The sequence below is a fragment of the Channa argus genome, chromosome 8 (genome assembly GCF_033026475.1).
Source record: "Channa argus isolate prfri chromosome 8, Channa argus male v1.0, whole genome shotgun sequence".
NCBI classification, from domain to species: domain Eukaryota; kingdom Metazoa; phylum Chordata; class Actinopteri; order Anabantiformes; family Channidae; genus Channa; species Channa argus.
The window spans coordinates 18,202,798-18,223,818 of NC_090204.1; the positions used below are offsets into that span (position 1 = coordinate 18,202,798).

At 39.9% G+C, this 21,021-nt stretch overlaps 1 protein-coding gene across 1 annotated transcript in view; it reads left to right on the top strand.

The window, feature by feature from the left end:
* Positions 1-2,159: 2,159 nt before the first annotated feature.
* The window catches only part of pde4ba (phosphodiesterase 4B, cAMP-specific a), a 157,822-nt gene continuing 138,960 nt past the window's right edge, over positions 2,160-21,021 (top strand). Inside the window, exon 1 of the mRNA XM_067514488.1 lies at positions 2,160-2,531. The gene's annotated coding sequence lies outside the window, so the exon portion shown is untranslated. The remainder of the gene's footprint in view (positions 2,532-21,021) is intronic.

The following is a 21,021-nucleotide window of genomic DNA, read 5'->3' on the forward strand; positions in this document are numbered from 1 at the left end:
ATTGTCTTCACTGTATGCGTTCACCATGAGATCATGCCCACATTCACAGGTGTGCAGACTTTCTCATGCAGAGTGAAGCTAAACTGACGTTGTGTGTTTGGCTGCAGATCAGACCTGCACAATGGTCAGGAAGTCCGCTCTCTCTGAGCTGGGCCAAATTCTTAGGATGTCTGTTGAGATCTTCTATTTGGTGTCATTCAGTGCCATCTGTATTGGGTTAATGTCTGGACTCTGACAGAGCCACTCAATACAATTTTTTTTTTTTGTTTGTTTGAATGCATTCTGTGGTTAAATGAATCCATGAGTCACTGAGCTGCTGCATCACTGGAGTGCTTCTGAGCCTCTACTGAATGTCCACCAATAAAAACCACCAGGATTTGTGTATGACACACTCATGTACTGAGATGGTAATCAACATATAAACAAGAAAAAACATTTACAAGATATTTACTTTTTTTCTTCAAAATAAAATACCATCCACTTTCAAAAGCAAGTGAATAAAAACATCAGAGGCGTCTTCTCTTTTTAGATAAAGTATATGCAACACAATTCTCCGTGCCATATTTCCGCACTCTAAATGTACACAGGTTTGGTGTAGTTTAGATATCATCAGCACACAGCAAACACAACTGGGCAAATCCTCTGAACAGACAAATGTTAATTCTTTCATTATATAAAAAGGCTTCACACAACCCAGGATTATAGAACAATGTACACACATTATTTGACCAAAACCTATTTGTCTGTCCAGAAGAAAAATATTTATCATCCGTTTACTTTCTTCCGTGTCACGTAACTGATTCTATAACTTAGCTATACATACAGTATCTTTCATGAACCTTTGTGCACACTTATACACCCCCAGAAAATTACATATAAATACTCTGCCTGTTTCTTCCATAAAGTTACAACTGTGCATGTGGCACGGTTACCAAAAATGTTACTAAGTGAGTGAGATATGCACTGAGTGGGATTTCAGTCTTCACTTTTGTTGTTTTCATAGGTTTTTTTTTCAAAAGTATCGCAGCTCTAACTCATATCTGCAGTGTTTTTTCAAAACTCCTGACTGTGTTTTTTCGAGGGTACATTGTAAATGTACAATATCAATATGAAAGAATTGGTGTCGGCATGAATCGATGACATTTGTATACTACTGTAACTCAGATGATGATCTAAAAACACTTCAAGAGATCTGCAGATAATTCTAAAAGGAATACTATGTTGTATTTACGTGTTCTTGACACCATCACCGGACTAATTTCCTCCTCCCTTTTGTCTTTTACAGCTAAACATTTTGCAAACCTAAAAAAGTGTTTTTTATTAGGGTGCACACACTCAAAATAGGGGGGCACATATGTTAAATTAATTCAAAGGTCTGAAAACTGAGATGTACAAACCTTTTTTGGGAATAATGAATGGTGTTTTATTGGCTAATAGTGTGTTTATATCGTTTTTTCAGTGTCAGAAATGTCAAATACATAATTTAACTACTATTTTTGCCTCAAAATAAACAAATAAACAAATAGTAATAAACAGATGGGCAGAGGGGATAATCTGCCTGGTTGCAACTGATACCAAACTGTAATGTACCTCAACATCTAAAACGACATCAAATGTACATAAACGTAAAGTGTTATGGCTTTACAGCAGGTACCTAACACCTTGTCGCTCGGGGAGTGGCACCTAGGCTGGCCAATCAGAATGTGGGGGTGGTCAGCGCCACCTCTCTGGCCCCGCCCCTGCTTGTTGGGTTTACAATGGTGGGAATATTAATAATCAACAGCAATAATATTACGTGGGCTGTAGGTAACATAGTACTGTTGTCAAAATACACTCCGTGGTTAATACAAAACCTAACATTTGTAATTCACAGGTGGTCAGACCCATCATTGCTCATCGTTATAATGGTTAAATACTACGGGATACAATTAAATAATTTGTCATGTTTTCATTAGGATTTTACCGACAGCTCTGGTCCCACACCAGCCTGGAGCCCTGGGATCGTCTCTCTCTCTTTCTGATTTTCAATTGGTCCACACTGCTGAGAGGAGGAGGGCGAGGGGGAGGAGGGGGGTTGGACGGAGGGAACCGAGAGTTTCAGACGCGTTTGATACGTGAAAGCCTTCAAAACCTGAAGCATAACGCACCGGCTTGGTTTGTTCTTGGGTGGATGGACACTTGGGAATGGGGACACGGGAAACTGCTGAGACACACAAGATGACTTTGGTGAAGCGTCAGTTTAGTTCCAGTTTGGTTTTGATCTACGGGGAAAAAGTGGACCAGCAAGAAGCCCCTTAAATCATGTCCACACCAAAAAACCGAGCGAAGAGTCTGGATTCCCATGTTCGCCGGAGGCAGCTCTGGAGTAGGCACATCCCAACAGAGGATGGAGAAAATCCCCGCTGACAGGGACTAAAAGGCGTTTTCAGATCAGATGTGGTGACAGCTGCTCCGCAAAGCCCGAAAACAACGCGCAGACAACGTCGGGATTCCCTTTGTCCCCACGTGTGGAGGAGCAGTGGAGACGCAAGGTGAGCAGGAAGCTTTTTGGTTTTTAATAGGTTACAGAATTAGGGTTGACTTTATTGTACTGGCTGTGGGAGCGTGGGTTTTGATCCTAAAAGCATCACCGAACAAAGGGCTGGATGAGAACGTGTGGTTTGTTTTTGGGGATGTAGACGGGATTATGGTTGGCTTTGTTTGGCTTCTGTCTCTGTGGAATCCACCGACAAGTAAGTTGGAGTCTAAGCTCAGTGTTTCTCTCGCAGGTGTTTGCACTTTCTTTATGGCCTGTGCAGGCAGCGCAGGTGAACATTATGCAGTTTGGAGTTTAATACTACATTTTGGCATATTGTGGATGCTATTTAATCTATTTATGAAAATCTTTATAATTAAAAATACAGGACATATATGGCTTTAAATCAAAGAGATGGGTTTTGACAAATATAGGCTTATATATTTTTTCGCCCGGTTGTAGTAGGCTTCAACAGTGCACTTGCCCCTCAGCATAGGCCCTATTGATTTTCATTAAACATGTTGCAGACATATTTCAACCAGCAGTATTGGTAATAAATGTCATCCACACCTGGCTCAATACCTTGCAGGAGAGTGCTCATTAGTCCCCAGAGGAGACCCAATAGAGGCGTGGGTGTGGATACTGCCAGAGTCCGTGTTGGCCTGACCTGCTTTAAACAGTTCTTATTTTTTTTTCAAGCTCCATTTTCTAGCTGTCCAATTTAAACCCTGGATCTGTTTAATAGCTGAACTGTCCATTTTCACAAAAGGTTAATCATTCGGGTTTTTACAAATTTAGAGAGGGGTCAAAATGTCACTTGGACTTTATTGGTAGTGTTGCATAGAACCTCAGTCCTGGTCTTGGGCAGTGTTTTGGTCCTGACTGACAGCAGCTGAATGCAGAATGCCATTTCTGATCACGCGGTTTTATCATCGACTAAAATTGAAAGAGTTTTCACACAATGAAGTGGTTTTACATCATTTTATCTGTATGATCTGCACATGAGAGCGTGATGGCATGATGGGGCAGTGGGAATTCCTCGCTAGTTTAAAAAAGGCATTGTAGTGACCGATGCAAACCAGCAGTGTGTCCTGCATCCAGAACCAAATAAAAGATTCCCAACCCTGGTCTTCAGGGACTGCTGCCCTGCTTGTTTCCCAACTATCTCTGCACTACCCACTGTGTTTTACCTGGATCCGGTGTGCAGTCAGTCAGAAGTTAGAATAGAATGATTTTCTTTGTATTCCCCCACATCAGTGACTGACTGAACACACCTGATCAGGTAATGCACACTTGCTGGTGCAGGGATACTTGAAAAAACAAACAGGGCAACAGTGACTGAAGACCACAGTTGGGAAACACTGCTGTAGACACCTTGAGACTTCTATCTTTATAATTAATCTTTCTCCGCTCCCTTGTTTTCCACATCTTTGCCTCTTTTATTTCATTTCATCCCAAACTCAAGAGTCTATTGATCTGTTGGCTTACACTCCATGTTTAAATGTGGAAATTCATTGATCTGAGAGCAGAGCTCTTAGTGGAGGGGCACCATCATTATATTTAGTCCTGTGGGATACGTGCAATTAGAGTACATCCAACCCTGACTCAAGTCTGACTTTTGCTTTTTACAAATATTTAATTGGGCTGATGTCGGTTGCACAGACTCACATTGAGACTGTAATTCAGCACTCAGTAATGTGGGCATTTGATTGTATGAAAAAGCCTGTGCACTCTGTGATGTGCTGATGTGGGTCATGAAGTGGGCTTAACATGCATGTGAAACCTTTTGGATATCAAGTCTTAGTTGAGAGTCTAAGCTTGGGTCTGCCCTGGAGTAGTTCTCCTCTCACCTTTTAGACCGGAGTTACCATTAAGACCCACACTAATACTTGAGCTCTATAAACAGCTCATGGTTTTTTTTGAGTTGAATGCCAATAAAACACAAGTTCCTATTTCCACACCAGCTTGTTTTCCCACTCTCTGTGAAAGGGATGAATTTTATTACTTATTTTAAACCCTCTGTTTTGTTACGCATTTATTGTACATGGACAGTTTTTCCGTGAATGGAACATATCAGTGTAAAACCAAAGAACATGAATGTGAGAGTGTGAGCAAGATCAGAATAGGCTGCGTTCACTTGATGTGCAGCACTAAACTCCCTTCATCCTTCCTCTCTACCTTGTTGACTCGATGTGTGTCAGATGTTCGGGGATCAGGCAGAGTGTAGGTCAGTTACATTTTGAAAGCTCTAAGAGCCGATTGGTCTATATTCATCACAGATCCCTTTTACTCTGCCCTCCCCATCCCACCAATAAAACAAGTAAGTAATAAGCTTTTACTTTATTCTTACAGAAACATTTTCTGTAAATTAAGACTCCTTTTTAGTGGCTGTCAACTTGGTTTAAAACTCAAAATTAAAATTTGTGAATGGGAGCTTTGAACTGGCTCTTAAGAAGTGTACATGGATTGTCATTCTTTATTTTTTTTACAGTGATTTTCATTCAAATTTAGGACTTTAAATGTCTTGTGATTCCTTTTTGAGCCTTGCATGGTCCATCTGCAGCATAAATTAAAGAGCTACTGCAGTAGAAGTTTCAGGTTCTGTTATTATGACTGACTGAAGGGAGTTGTCCCTCCCTTCATCGTAAGGACAAATGTCTGATTCTGATGGATATAAGCTCTGCAGGTTCTCTAGATGGAAAAGCTGCTGGAGACCCACTTTTTAGCCTTTTTATGTCTCATAGTATGTTTTGTCTTAGCTCATTATGTTTGAAGGCTGCTATTAAGCCCTGTGTCATGTCTGCTCTTGAAAGTTGTGATATAAACGGACTTAAATCATTGGTAATGTGTAAAATGTCATGAGTAAGTATTTCAGACACTGGTGAAATGCGGTGGTCTCTTCTTTCACACAATATTCAGAGACATTTTATTTATTCATTATTTTAAAGAGCTTTGCTCCATCCAATCACCTTTTTGTATTGCTGTTGTGTAGACAGTGAGAGAAGGGCACAGGGACATAAGAGAAATGGCTCCAGTATGATTTAACGTGAAGTGAGTCAGCGCCAGAGGTTCCCTTTGATTAGACCTGGGCTCTACAATCCATTTCCAACTAAACCTAGGTGACCTACTCCCACAGTCATGAAACACCATTTATACAGTAGCTAGCACACAACAGCTCTCCGTAAATAGCCTCACAAAGTCAGATACACCTGTCAGGCTTCCTTTGTGGGTATATATAAAAGTCTGAACATCCATTGAGAACCGCTCCAGCCCGACCAATACACGTCTGACTGATTGCTGAGTGCTTATGTGACTCATGGGGTGTTAAAAGTCCCAAACCTTGTGAACTGTTTCAACAACTCTTAGGTGTTACTTTTGCCACTGTGTGGTCTTTATCTGCAGTGCAATTTGTGCTGTGATGTTTATAGGTAGGAATAAAAGGAAAGGGGTGAAGAATGAAATGAGGAGTGAGCTACCAGGGATGTTCCAGTTAATGGTTGACACCTTTGTCCCTAGGCCAGAAGGATACACCTGATTCTAGTCTTCACTGTGCTTAGAATACAGTAAAGCACTACCTTTGCTTGATGTACCGTACATCCATCTTACTGTACTGTACATCCTTTATGGCAGCACCTCTTTTCAAACTCAAACAGCTGCATACTTTCACTCCTGGAAGCTGCGCAGTACTGTGATATTGTTACCCAATAAAGTTTTGATGACTGCATTTAGTCTTAACAACACCTAACTTAGGTGTTGAAATGGGTTTATATTATAGGCTGCCACACATTCGAACATCCCCCTGGCCACTTGCTTGAAAGCTTTTTTTTTTTTTTAAAACTACATCGCTACATGTGATGTTCAGCTCCGTACTCCGTACTTAAACAACACATTCCACTACTGTATTTCTTTGTGACAGGCCCTGCCCACAGTCTCTGCCTGCGTTTTGACCAATCCTGTCATTTTAATTGCGATATGGATTTTCTGACTGTGTAAATCAATAGCAGGGCTCAGTTCTGCTCTAATAGGGTGTATAATTAAAGGTCCCATCAGTTTCTCAGGCTTCTGATCGTAGTTACTGATACTTGTTCTGTGTATACTTTTCTATATAAAGAAGTAGTTAAAGGCAAATGATTATGTTTAATGCCTTAAATACCCATTTATGTAGACATTTATTTTTTGGAGTAACACCATCACTATATTTGTGCTGGCTTTTTTTTTTTTTTTTTGGAAGAAAGTGTAAAACTCTTGGCACCCAGGGAGAAGTTGCATCTGCTCAGCTTCCCTCATTCAAAGGGCTGGTAGAAAAACCAAACAAACAGGCTAATGTGGGACATGCCAGCAACCAATTATCCCTCTTTTTGGGAGTTCACATGCTGGTGATTATTGGTCTTGTTTATGTGTACGTAATTTGTGAAGGCTTGAATTTTAACCCCAATGCACCTGCTGCCTGGGTGCAGCTAAGTTTATGTTTTCCTTGAATATAGACTGTAGTTTCAAAGCTGAGCGAAGTTTCATACCTGTAGATGACGTGCAGAGAGTTTTCTTAAGTGTTCTGAATTACGTTAATATCCTCCACCTCTTGTAGCCTCAAGGCACACGTACGTTTTATTGAGAAACTAATGAAACAGTAGGGTTGTGGCTGCAGTCATTTGTGTATCTCTTATAGAATCCTGTTCTGTTGACGATTAAAATACAATATGTTTATGGCCCTGAAGAGGGAAATTAACTACTAACAGAGTGGACCATGGAAGCGTTTCCTCATTTCCAAAGTCTTTCATTAAACTAGGCTTTTAGTGCAAGTTAAAGCAGAAAGACCCCTGTCACCAACCAAGGCTCATCATCTCTTTTGTTAGCCAGTGGTTTTACTGGATCCTGCACATTATCCCAGCCAAAGAATATGTAAACCATCTTGCCTTGTTGTCTGTAATGTTGTCATCACTAATTGTGTAAAGGAACAAGGAACAAGTGCCGCATTACTAAAAGTAATGTCATGTATTTGTACTCTGAGTACATTTAATTATGGTTACTTTGAACTTTACTTTGCTACATCTAGGACAAATACTTAGTTGTTACTAAATGCAATGACATTACTTTACATATTTCATAATTTTTTTGCCTTTTTTTTCTTTTTCAATAGCGAGAGGAATCTCTTCACTAAACCAGGTGCAGTCATAGTGTCAGTTTCTCCCCCCATGGTCTCATTTAAAAGACTTATTCGACATATTAACAGTAGTCAAAGTGAGCCGGTATACAGTAATTGTACTCTTTGGCTGCATTCGCTGCACAGAACACATTTCTGAAGTGAAAACCAGTGGAATGGTGGTCTGGTTTTTGATATAAAGCTACTGAATTAACTGCAAAATGTGACTTCTAATGGGGATCATTGAAGTTCTGATCCTCCTTAGCTCGAACTTGGCGTTGCCCACCTCGCCTTCCCTCTGTGGCATTGACGCAGAAAGAGAGAAATGTGAAGAGAGTTCCTGGTGTGACTCCTGAATATTTTGATTGATTGATTGAAGGAAGGCAGCCACATGAGGGATAACGCACGAACATCCACTGTGTTTACTTGGACTAAATCAGGTGCAAATAACAAAGTAATGCTACGAGATGACCACGGACCTTTACAGTCATATTTTCCCTTTGTTAAGGGTTTTCCGTGGCTCTTTAATTCTCTGCATCGCGACCTTATTTCCAGCCCAGTTGACATTTTATCAATGTTTTATCCTTGAAATTACAGCGCTGCTGGTTTGGTTGTTACTGTCACTATGTGATGTTACAACATGAGTAGTGTAAAAATCACATCATATAAACAGCTTCAACCTGTTATTTATTTCTATTAGTATTAATTAGTTTATGCTCCCCAACCCAAACATAAAGTAGCACTGGTTCAGAGGGTAAGAGAGAAAACAAATGGTCAAGTACTTTTAATACTTTAAGTAAAATAAAAATTATGTACTTACTTTTACTTTGTCAGTGAATAAATTTCCGCGTATTTGTACTTTTACTTAAATACAGGTTTTGAGTACTTCATTCATTTCTGCTCATTGCCATCTATGCCACATCGCAGCTTCACCTCAACACCACCCAATCACCACTAATGACACGGCCCCATCAAGGCTCCAGGAGTCTTTTGCTCCCTGTCTGCTATTAATTGTACTTTATCAATATTCATTGACAGGATCAACTCCAGAATCTCTATTAAACCGGATTTGCATTATAATGGAAATTGTTACTTCCCTGATTGAATGGGCAGGACATAGAGCATGAAGTATGTTTAGATTAAAATCGGGTCATAATTCACAAAGGATCTCACAACTAGAATCTGTGTAAATCTGTGTAGATTCACTACTAAAACTGTGTGTAAGCACAAAGACAGAAATATGTATAAGCATTCTCCTCGCTAGACTCATAAAGATGCACATACATCTGGTTCTGCTTTATAAGTCATAATCATTATGGAAATTCGCACATCCCAAGCTCACCGTGACAGGAAGTAGAAACTCCCACAACGTTTGTTTGCATATTGATTCCTGTGCCTGCTCCATCGCTTATTAATCCTGTCAAAATGAAAAATGGAAAGCGAAAAGAATTTCTCATTGTTTTATCATTCATGACCATTGTGCCAGTGCTGTGGCCATCTGTATCTCTGGTACCACTGATCTTATCACGTGTAAGAGTAAACCACCATTGCTTTGACATCAACCGTGAGCACCGAACACAGGGATCACATTAGTGAAATAAACCAAACTTTATGGTACAGATTACTGTACCGAATGAGACTACGTCCTTAGAATGAATCTGACCATCTCCATTGTAATATGAAGTCTTGTATGTGGAAAACTAGGAACATTTTTTGCCGTGTTTTTTTATCTTAAAAATGTCTATATTTTAAGATAATCCTAATACAAGCAAAATATAAACAACAACAAAAAAAAAGAATATGGGCCTCTGAATGGTTGTCTTTAGGATGTTATTCAAACGGGCATTATTGCCATAGTGCTTATCGATGTAGCTTTACTACTGCTTTTCTATCTGTATTGTCTACCTTCTTCTTTAATGTAATGCAAAGTGCAGCCGTGCTTAATGGGCCTGTTATCCATTAATGTTATATAAGATTCAAAGTGACCATCACTTCCTTTTGAATTATTGTTTACTAGCAAAGGCAGATAATTAAGGCCACTGATGTAGTTGGAGTGTGTGATATCTTATCTATCTAAAGTGGGACATGGCATCTGTCACCATCACACTTGGGGGAGTGAACTGGCTGCAAAATTAGAGTAAATTCAAATCTTCCCTTCCCATTAGTTAAGAATGAGACAATTACTTTTCCATTGTTACGTGTAACATATAAGTTATTAGAAATATGCAGTAGAGTATCAGTAATTTTAATACATACTTTTTAAAGTTCTGTCTGTACAAAGAACAGTTGTTGAAACATCAAAATGATGTGCAGCCAAAAAAAACTGTATTTCTATTAACAGATTTAAACGTCTGATTTTCTTTGCACTAAAGGCTGAAAATTGACATTTGAAAGATAAACAGGATTAATATTTTAAGGACAAATATGGTAGGACTAAATTGAAAGGGGTTCTTTCACTGGTTGAGGTAAAAGCATTGTGTGCCACAGAAGCTTTATCTATTTCACTGGCAAATCCACTTCCCTAAGATGGATGTATCCATCTAATAACACCGTTACTATCTGTCCTGGTTAAGAACAGACCTTCCTGTTCTTGTAACATTCATTTATGAATCACCAGATCCATGTCCGCACCTTCTTCTCTTTTGGGCCGTTTTCAGGTGGCAATGGCAGGATACTGCCCACACTATTATAGACTAAATGGAGCTGATCTTTAAAGGCAGATGCATGGATGACCAGGAAAAGAAGAGATGGATGTGTGTGCGCATGCATTAGTTTGTGACCAAATTTGAGTAAGAAATGGAAGAGTGAAAGCTTGTCAGACAGCTGTAATTAGAACAGTGACAGCCAGAGCACATTTCACAATAATCTGGCTTTTCTTTTCAAGTACAGAACAGATAAAAGCTTTCCCATTTATTATTAACTTGTCAATACCTGAACATCTGCACCACCTAATGTGAAATGGCCAGTCACGTATGAAATGCTTCCAATCTTGCTTCATCGTCAAAGGAATTGTACTTGTGCTGAGAAAACAGTCTCGCTCCAGGAGCAGTTCTCCCATTATCTTCATCAGTGGATGCAGTTTATTCAGTTGATCTGTAATTGTGGATGTTAAATTCCTGACTGTCTAAGTATTTAAAAAAAACAAACAGTTATCACCATTAGGTTCAGTTAGTGGCTGAAAATACTGCGTACTAATTTAATGAGTGATTAAACAAAGGGATTCCCTCTTCCTTCTCTCAAAAAGCCTGAGCTGACTGATGAATAGCTAGAAGAGATCAGCTAGATAATTGAGCATGCAATTAGCTGCCAAGCAGCCGGCTCATGTCTGCATGATGAGTAGATTGAGGGTTTGGTTTTCTGTGTAAGAAACACTCCTAAGCGATGCAACAGAGAGGCAGTTTTGGTAAAGACATCTTCCACATGCCAAGTGAAGAGCTGCTTTTTAAAACTTGAAAAACACTGTATACTGTACCTTAGCTAAAAACAAGAAGGTCCAAAGCTATTTTCTCTGGTTCATTTCTATTTGTCCAAAGAGCCAATACAATCTGAGAAACGTGTGTCTAAGAGAAAAGTCCGACAAGGACCACAAAGCTGTGGGTTGCCTGAACTGAGCTGCATCAGGAAATGTTAGTCCTCGTGACATCTAGTTGTGTTTGGAGCCTAATTGAAGCTTCAACCTGAAAATGAAGTCTAATATACAGTAAGTTACTGTAATTCATTGGTGGTTTTACTGGAGAAGACCTCTCACTCTGTTGGAGATTTTGGAACGAAGGAAACACTCAGTCCATCCTGATTGTTTGGCGTCACAGAGTGGAGAATTTTTGGTTCTCAGACAGACTAAAAATTTTAAACTGTTCCCAGATTTAAAAAAAAATCACGTACAGTAAGCTATTTGAAATTTTACACTCATGCTTGTGAATCAAGTTGGTAAAAGTTATAAACTGTGTAAATATGCCCACTCATAGATGATTTGGATGACAGTAAACCTCCTGCTGCTAGTTTGTTTATTTATTTATTTTTGTTTTTTTGTTTTTGTTTTCCGAAAATGGGAGAAGTTTGCATCACTGCATTTGTTGCTGTACTGTAGAGCCACATAATTGGTACCCTTCAATGTGAAGTGTGTTCACAGGATTATGATGGTATAAAATGAAACAATCTGTTTAATCTGCGTGAAATACGGAGGACACTTTAAGATGACCAGCAGCTACTTCCATTAAATGGGAAAATAAAAACACAGAAAAAATTTGTCCAACATTAGTCCTAGATTGTTTCTATAATTATGAGAAGATATTGCAAAAGCTGTGTGAAATCCCTTCACAGTTTTTATATTCTGCAGGTCTCAACAGGAGTGCAGCCCTCACTTTTATAGCTCCCCCTTCATTAAAATGATTCTGCTTGAGAGAGAGAATAAAAGAAGGGACACAGAGCTAATCAAGTTATTATTTTTTTTAATTGTCCTAACAAGAGCCTGTGAGAAATGCTTACTTTGTCATAAGCTGATTTCCTAGACTCAGTCGAGCAGGGGTTGCTTGGCAGATAGTGGAAACATGGCTGTGTCTGCGTGTCTGAATTACAACATTGACGTCAGGCTGTGCAAAGGGAGTAGAGAGCGACTGAAAGAGAAACAAAGAGAGAAGAGACCTTGCTCATTATAAACTCCCTGAGCTCTAGTTTTCTGTCTGATGACCTCTCTGAGGAAGAATATGATGTCCCTAGACAGAACTTACCAATGTTTGTTGCCAGCATGTTTTAACTAGTGATGATGGTGTAGATGTGAAGGTGCTATAGGAGGCAGGAGTTGGATGAGAGGGGTTTATAAATTAGCCTTTCGGGAAAAATCTGATTCAATGTATCGTCTAATCCATATTTAAAGGGACCAACTGAGCCGTAAAAAAAAGGCTGAAATGAATAATGTGCAGTTAAAAATCAGCAATCTGTTGTTTAAAGAAATATTGTTGAACACCACAGTTGTAGAAAACGTGGGTGCAATGAATCTATTTCTGCCCGTCTGACCTTTCACTCTGTGCTATTTCTCCTCTGCACTGTAGGCTGCAAAAGGATGGGATTGTTTCTGTTATATCCTACACCTTTCTTTTCCTTTGGGCTGTTCCCTTTCAGGGGTCTCCACAGCAGATCATCTGCCTCCATCTAACCCTGTCCTCTGCATCCTCTTCTCTCACACCAACTAACTTCATGTCCTCTCTCACTACATCCATAACTCATCCTAACCTGCTGCAGATCCTTCCCATCTCTGTCTCTCTGCCTTGCCACCTTGTACAAATCCACTTCTTCTCCTGTCCAACCCAGCATACAAGTCCTCATATGCTCTGTGTTTGGCCTTTGCCACCTCTACCATCACCTTATGCTGCATCTCCCTGTACTACTGTCCACTCTCTTCTTAACTTCCTCGTTCCACCACCAAGTCTCCCTGTCCGCCTCCCTGACACACATAGTACCCTCCCACCTGTCTCCCTGATCACATTAGCTGTAGTGGTCCAGTCATCTGGAAGAACCTCCTGACCACCCAGAGCCTGTTTCATCTCCTCCCTAAAAACTACACAACATTCTTCCTTTTGTAACTTCCACCACTTTGTCCTCTGGCAATGAGGAAGATGAAGAGGACTAAGGCAGAGTCATTTTACACAGCACCATCCCTGTCTGGCTACACCCTCCCCTACCAATACTTTGCAGTCACAGCTCTTTCAGTTTACAACGTCTACCACCATCCGTCCTTCTGTCCTGAAGACCAAATCTGCCCATCACATTCTCATCACCTCTGTTCCCTTCACCTACTTGTCCATTGAAATCTGCACTAATCACCACTCTCTCACTTCTGGTGATGCTCTGCATAACTTCATCTAATTCACTCCAGAATTTCTCCTTCTTTTCTAACTCACATTCTACCTGTGGGGCATAAACACTAACAACAATGAACATCAGGCCATGAATTTCCAGCTTCAGACTACTCAACCTATCTGATCCTCTTTTCGGCTCCAGAACATTCCTCACAAACTCCTCTTTCAGGATAACTCCTCCATTTCTCTACCCATCCACACAAAACTACTGGAACCCTGCTCCTAAGCTTCGAGTCTTGCTACCTTTCCACTTGGTCTCCGGACACAGTATTTTCACCTTTAATCTGGCATTTGTTTTACATCGATTTCTTTTGCTGACACCCTCTGCATTCGTCCAGACTTTTTTTTTTGTAGCAAAGGTTGAGGTTTTTATATGGATATTCATATGATAAAAGGCACATGTATTACAAGATGTTAGCTGTGCTGTATTATTTGTGGCCATCTGTCATAACTACACCAGATTCCTGGTTGATTACTTTGTATGTGAACAGTGTATTGATGCCGACCTGCTGACATCTGTGATAGAGGTGATTTCTGCTGTGAAACTTCATCCTCATAAACTAATGTGCACTGTTTTGCCCTAACTCTGGGAAGAGTTAGCTAAACAGGATACTGTGTTTAATCATCATGGCACACTAGCAACATGGCTTTAAGAACAGCAGTAGTGATTTTTAATTTTGTGTAATTCAGTGCTGTTTCCAGGTTGAACATCTGGCAACAAGGACAAACACACTTGTGATTCTCCACAGTGTATTTGTTAAGTCTCTAGTTCATCCAAGCTCCATATCCAATAACTGCAAACACTAACTCAGCCATGAGAAAGAAAAGTATGGTGGGATGATTTTTTTCCCTTTTAATATGAAATAATCCACAGGAAAACACAGAGTCTCATCTATTGTAGTAGCAGATGTAGCATGTTATCTCAGCAAGACAGAGACAGGATCAACAGGGGCAAAACAACAACAGCTGCTGCAGTTTAAAATTATACAAATTATTATACAAAGTCACCTCAATGTTGTTTTTAATAGATCATGCTGTTTTTTTTTTTTTTTCCATTTGTGTCATGTCACGCCCCTCCATCTCCAAGCAACCCGACTGTGACCCTATGACATTATCTTCGGGTCAAGACCTGCTAATCCATTGTGCTCTGCACGCGTGGGTTTGAATCTCATCCTCGTCGCATCTGTACATTGCAACTTAAGATTTTAATGAATTCATATGCAACGGTTGCAGAATATCACATCCGACATATCTCAATACTTGGAATCTCACTTTAACCCGCTGGAAAACAGAGAGAAAATACAGCATCAATGTATCTGAGGAGAAGATTCAAGGGGTGAATGAGGCGATCATTCAGGAATTATAACCTTCACCGAAAATTCTGGACACTATTGGAGACCTGCATGACAATCTGGTGGAAGACAACTCTGCAATGCTGGAAAATCCCCTTATCAGGATTAGAAATCAGCAGGACCCAAAAGGAGCAGAACACAGAGGAGTGGGAGGCAATGTTAATTTATTAAGAGAGAATGAGTAATGGATGGGGTAGCCGGGGTGGTGACTCAGGGCAGGAGTGAGTGAAGGAGATGGCCAGGAAGCGGTAGAGCGATCTGAGGGAGAAGAGAAGACAGGTGAGCAAAACCATCTACAACACGGGGAAAGATTGCGGCGTAACTAGAATCTTACTTTGCCAGAGTGCAGAGCAGTGGTGCTGATGTGGAGCCCAAAAGGTGCGGGACAACTAAGAGGCCGGGAAAAAACCCAGGGAGAAAAATACAGCAGGAATCTAACAAAGTAAAAACTAACCAAAGTATCAAATCAACAGATAGTATCAACAAAAACAACTTATCTTCTGGCTTGCGCAAAACTCCTCTTCTAAGAATAATCCACGGTGCTTAAGTCAAAACTCAAAACGTAAAGCCACTTACTGCTCCGAAAGCCAGCAGGGCATCTCTGGGGTACACTGTCCAAGAGCAAGAATTCCTCGAAGTATCAACAGGACAAAATACAAACATGCTCGGATAGAAAAAACACAAGAAAAACTCATAGGCATAGGCCAAGCAGGTAAACAGAGAAATAATTTACTCATGGAAACCTTAGGTAGACACGGAGACTGGTCACTTGGGGAAACGGGAAGATAATCTGGTGGAGAACAACAGGTAACCAGGGCTTAAGAAAGGGAGGTAACAGGTGTAGGGAATCTAGGTTGATAGGCAGCGCAGCGGGGAGGGAGAGACAGGAAGATCAGAGTGGAGGGAAGAGACTGTGATGCTCACCAGGACAACACGGAGCGGAGTCACGGTCCTGACACCCCTGGTTTGTGGTTTCTGACAATAGCCTGCTTTGACCACTATGCTTCACTGCCCAATGCTAATCCTGGCAACTTGCTCTACAACTGATTTGTACCCTCAATTTGCATATTGGGGTTTATTGCTACAGTGACATTATGGGAGTCGGAGACCAGTTTTCTGAATTACCTTTGTTTCTGTCAGACGTGAGCCGGTGAGCAGTGAGTGTGAGCAGGTGAATCGGTCTGCAGGCGGGTTTTATTTATTTTTTTGAATATCTGTTATTTTTGTGCACAGTGTCTATGCATCTAGTACTGCCAGACTAGATTTCATTAAATTTATGCGCAGCCTGAGCTCATGTCTATATTACTTCTGCTCAATACCTCACGTTACCTTATGTAAAAAAAAAGAGAGTACTGCCAAGCTGCTCTGACTGTGTGGGCTGGAGAGTGTTATGCAGAAACCAACAGTATGCTACTGTTTAAACACAGTCAGGAGGTTAAGTAACACTGTGCTTTTTTACAACACATTAATAACCGTGCTGATGAAATAGTTTCCGTTTTAGACTGAAGTCAACCACAGTACAGTGAAGTATGCAACATTACAGAAAGGATACAAAAGAGAGCATTGTGGGTCTGCTGACCCTTGGCTTGGAATATCTAGATTTTGAAAACAGATTTTTAAACCTTATCTGCTACCCATTTTAAAAAGCAGTTCTCCTGAACGCATTTAATATGTATTAAGACATTTATTAATGTGACTGGCCCAGGAAGCCCACGGTGTGCCAGTCCCCGTTCTGTATCCATGTTGTATATTACCACAGAAAAATCATCGATTTGTTCTTTGAAAGTTGTCCTGCGTGTATTAAACATGAATTCATCATTGCCACAAGATTTGGCATTTGACATAAAAGGATTAAGTTTCATATAATTGTTCTAAGAATTTATGATCCTGGTCGTTATTAAAATAATACCAAATATGCATGGTACTCAAGGATTGTTAGACTTCAGCTGAGCAGGATTCTGCTGGCTTTACATTACAGTGCGTTGCGTGTTACTCTTCTTCTTCATTTTCACTCACACACTTATGATCAACAACATGAGGTAGAAAATGTTGTCTTGGTATTTTCATTTTTTATGCAGCAGAGCCAGTCATGTTTTTTGATCACACAAAGTACCTGTGCATTGAGCAGAAATGATTAGTATCAAAGTATTAAATATTGGATTGGGCTCAAAATATATATCAAAGACTGATTTTTAAAAACTGGAAAACGTGATCAAGAGATCCCCATTTTTTTTCACACACTCACCTTATTTGTTGTATGACTTTCCTCTGCTGAAATGATGTAGGGATGTGCCACATCATAATGAAGAACTAAACAAATGCAGGCAGGCTGGATGCACCTTGTTCCATTTGATTTCCTTAATTTCTGTCTTAGGTTTGTACTGGGAGTCTGAGCCATCCAGGTTCCTCACACACTGATTTGTCCCCTGCATAACTGTCATACAGAACTGTCCTCAGGCCTTTATGTCCTCAAGTTAACTCTAATGGTTTGAAGACTTAACAAACCCCCAAAAACTGTCATGAAGACAGTTTCAGGATATAACATGCAGTAACTTAAAGTCTTGTTACAGAATTATGGACCTGAGGAAGGACAGACCGAGAGGTAGACAGCCAGCTGCTCAGATCCTGTTTTCCATCCTGTGGCAGGTGTCCCTCTGAGTCAGTCAATCAACAGGACAGACAGTCAGACCTTGTTATCTCTGCTTCATCGGGCTGATGCACGACTAGCTCTGTTGAAGCCACCTTCCACTGGAAATGTAATAGAACACTTCGTCACATTTTGCCGCGACGCTTGACTGTAATTATCTGCCTCTGTGACACTTGAAATTAAGTATCTGTGAATTGTCTTATGTAGGAACAGATGAAGCTTTTAGGTGGAACTGGGTGTTCCGATACCACTTTATCATGACTGATAACAACTACTTGTATTTAGTCATAAATATTAAACATGTTTGAATAATCTTGTGCTATATTACTGGATAATAAGAAATTTAGTTTTCAGTCGAGCAGAGTTTTCAATCGACTTTACTTTCATTATAACTTCTCTAAATACATCTCCAAACCACAGACACTGTTCCATTAACACCTACCTGTTAAACAAACATCGGGTTAATGTGGTATCTACTGTGGCATCTGAGAGGTTTTCTGAGCGTGAATCAGATTGATTCTGGTATTATTATCACTGACTTATTGATGGCTTCAAGAGATGTTTCTTCACAAGATTCACTTGGGTAAACATTACTAAACCCTTTTAATAGTCTAAACATTTTGTACCTTGGTGAAACTCATCCTACTGGTGAATGATTGATGCTGAGCTGCAGACAGGGACAAGATTTTAAGCTAGAAACAAGAGAACTTCAAAATCTGCCTTTGAAATTAGGAAAAAAAAAAAGTTTTAGTTTGTTTTCTTTCGCCTCTGTTTACAACATTATCAGTGCGCTTCCAGTGCAATCAATACAAAAACACTTCAATTGTAAAAACGATGATTATAAAAGAAACAAATTAAGACTAACATCACAGCCACTTCATTCAACACTGGTAAAATAAAAATATTGTTTATGTCCTGCAAGTTTCTTTATCACCCAATTTTCTTTTAAATGTTTTAGTGACAGAGAGACAAAGATAATGAAACCAGAGAGATGTGGGCAGCAGAGAAACGTTATTGCCTGGGATTTCACATATGAAAGTCGTTAAAATACTCCACATTAAGACGGTTTCTTCATGTCTTCATCCTTCTCTGACATCATCGTCGAGATTATTTTTTGTTGAAAAATTTTTTTTTTTTTCAATGGATACTTTTAGAATACTTTTAGTCTCATCTTTGGCAATAAAAATTGGTTGTTAGAGAATGTATTTTTTATCATAGTTTTGTTTTTGTTTTTTTCCAAACACTGCCCTGGAGGCATGAAACATGTTTGCTAATGCATATGACTCTATCAAAACAAACAAACAGAATTTTTAGGGGACAAGGTTCATGACTGCAGCAACAAAATGCTTCAGAAAATGTACCCACTGTTATAAAGGTGGGCTTTAATTATTAGTTGTGGAGTTTACAATGAGAATTTGCTTTCCGTGGTACGGTGATCAGCATTAACACATCTGCCACATTCATAGTTTGACATCAAGCCAGTGGGAGGGCCATGCCACAGAAACTACCCTCATTTTCAGCTCAGGGCTACTTTACTAATCTGGCTGCTGTTGATGTGACTGAACAAGTCATTACCAATCCATTAAACACACACGTGCAACGGCACGTCCAGTTCTCTGTGCCTGCGAATACATTGGTATGTTGCAGAGAGCAGGATTAGCTGTACCTTGGAAGTTTTTGGAACTTTTGAGTAAGTTTGTGTGCACTTATTGTCTTACTGTGTTCTCACCTGTCTGCTGTAATGCTGGTAATTAGGCAGAAGTGATGCTAACGCGCGCACACACACGCATCACATCCCCGTTACTGTAGCGCTGGGTGTGTTTGCTTCGTCTCCTGAGGTTACTGTGCTAATGTGTGTTCATAGACTGATATGTTTGTATCTGTGCTGTTGAGCAAAGTTTGTGAATGTCCTCTATACCCACTAATTATCTGCTAATAGTCATAACTTTTTATTCTTACAAAGAAGCTCTGCCACTGACGTACATATGTTTTTGAAGGTTTACAGTGTATATAGAAGTTTCGAGCGCTCATTTCAGTGATTTCAACATTGTATGAATTATTTTCCACTAGAAATCTCTAACCGAGTATATTAGAGAAACAGAATTATTGTTAAAATGCAAATTCCCATTTGCCCATTTCCCACTGGCTGTTTTGCAGAAGTGCAGCTATTATAATAATTTAGGTTCAACAAAAAGTGAGGTTAGGGAAAATGACATTGCAGGGCAATTAAAACTCTTTCAGTAGCCTTAATATTTGTGCCATTATTATTCATTGTCAGCAAATTTGTTATCACTATAAAAAGTTTGTTTGCCTTTTAGCTATCCTAAAAATTACCTTGTGGAAATTATTTCTAATGACAGGTAATGTTCCCTGTCTGTTCCTGGTCAGAAAAATAATCAACAGCTCCTGGGACAGAAAGTATTCCGCCCATGCTGGAAAGATAAATACTGAGTTTATAGGTTTTGCTTTTCTTTCACTAGATCGGGGCGAAGTAATGATGGGGTTTTTATATATTAGTGTGGGGGGGGGGCGGGTTGATAAGGCCTACTGCTGTTTTTCTCTATATGTATATGAATGCTCTCTGAATACGAAGTGTGTTTGTGCCAGGGGAAACGCCTGTGCATGTGGCCCTGCTGCTGCTGCTGCTTTAGATTCGGAATACGTGGAAAAGTTGCTTCTAGTGAAAGCATCTTGCTATGTAGTACATTGCCCCCAGTAGGGCTGATAATTTTTAAACAGTTCGTCGTCTGTATTATTCACTGCAAAAAAGCCATAAATGATAAGAAAACCCAGCAGTGCACAAAGAATTGTATAAATTACTCTGGTATGTTGGCCGTGCATATATAGGCTTACGCGCCCACACACACACTCAGTCCTTTTGTCCTTTTACAATTTATTTTCTATCAACTCTTTCCATTTCACTCTCTCTCTTTCGCTCTCTCACTCTCTCTCTCTCTCTCTCTCTCTCTCTTTCTCACTTTTTTGTGCTCACAAACTAATTTATGTATTTAAAAAATATCTGGAAATGCCACCAACAACATGCAAACATGTCACGAAGGCTCCAGCTGACTAGGGCAGTGCCCCTCTCATGCCGCAGTAATGTTCTTCAGAACACAGATAGTGAACTTTGAGCGTAAAATACATTAAAGATCCAAATTCACCTATTTGAAGTGATGCTCTTACACACTTTAGCCACTTGCTCAGCTGGCCTGCACTAAGTGGTGTTCTGAAGTTGAATCAGCAGATGTGTTTTTTTATGTAAAGTGATCTTATTTAAATGCTGTTGTGTGGTCACTGTAGCACAGCATATGTTCACAGCATCTTCTTGTTTAAAACTAAACTATTTCCAAATGACCAATGGAAGTTTACTGGTTTGCTTTGACACCAGTGGTCTCTTGCTCATCAGGGTTTACTTCTGCCAATTTCATTTTCACTACAGCTTTATTCACTCTCAACTCCTTTATGGGGGATGGCAGATCTCTGCATTCGAAGCCTGTAGGAAATGCTGTTTG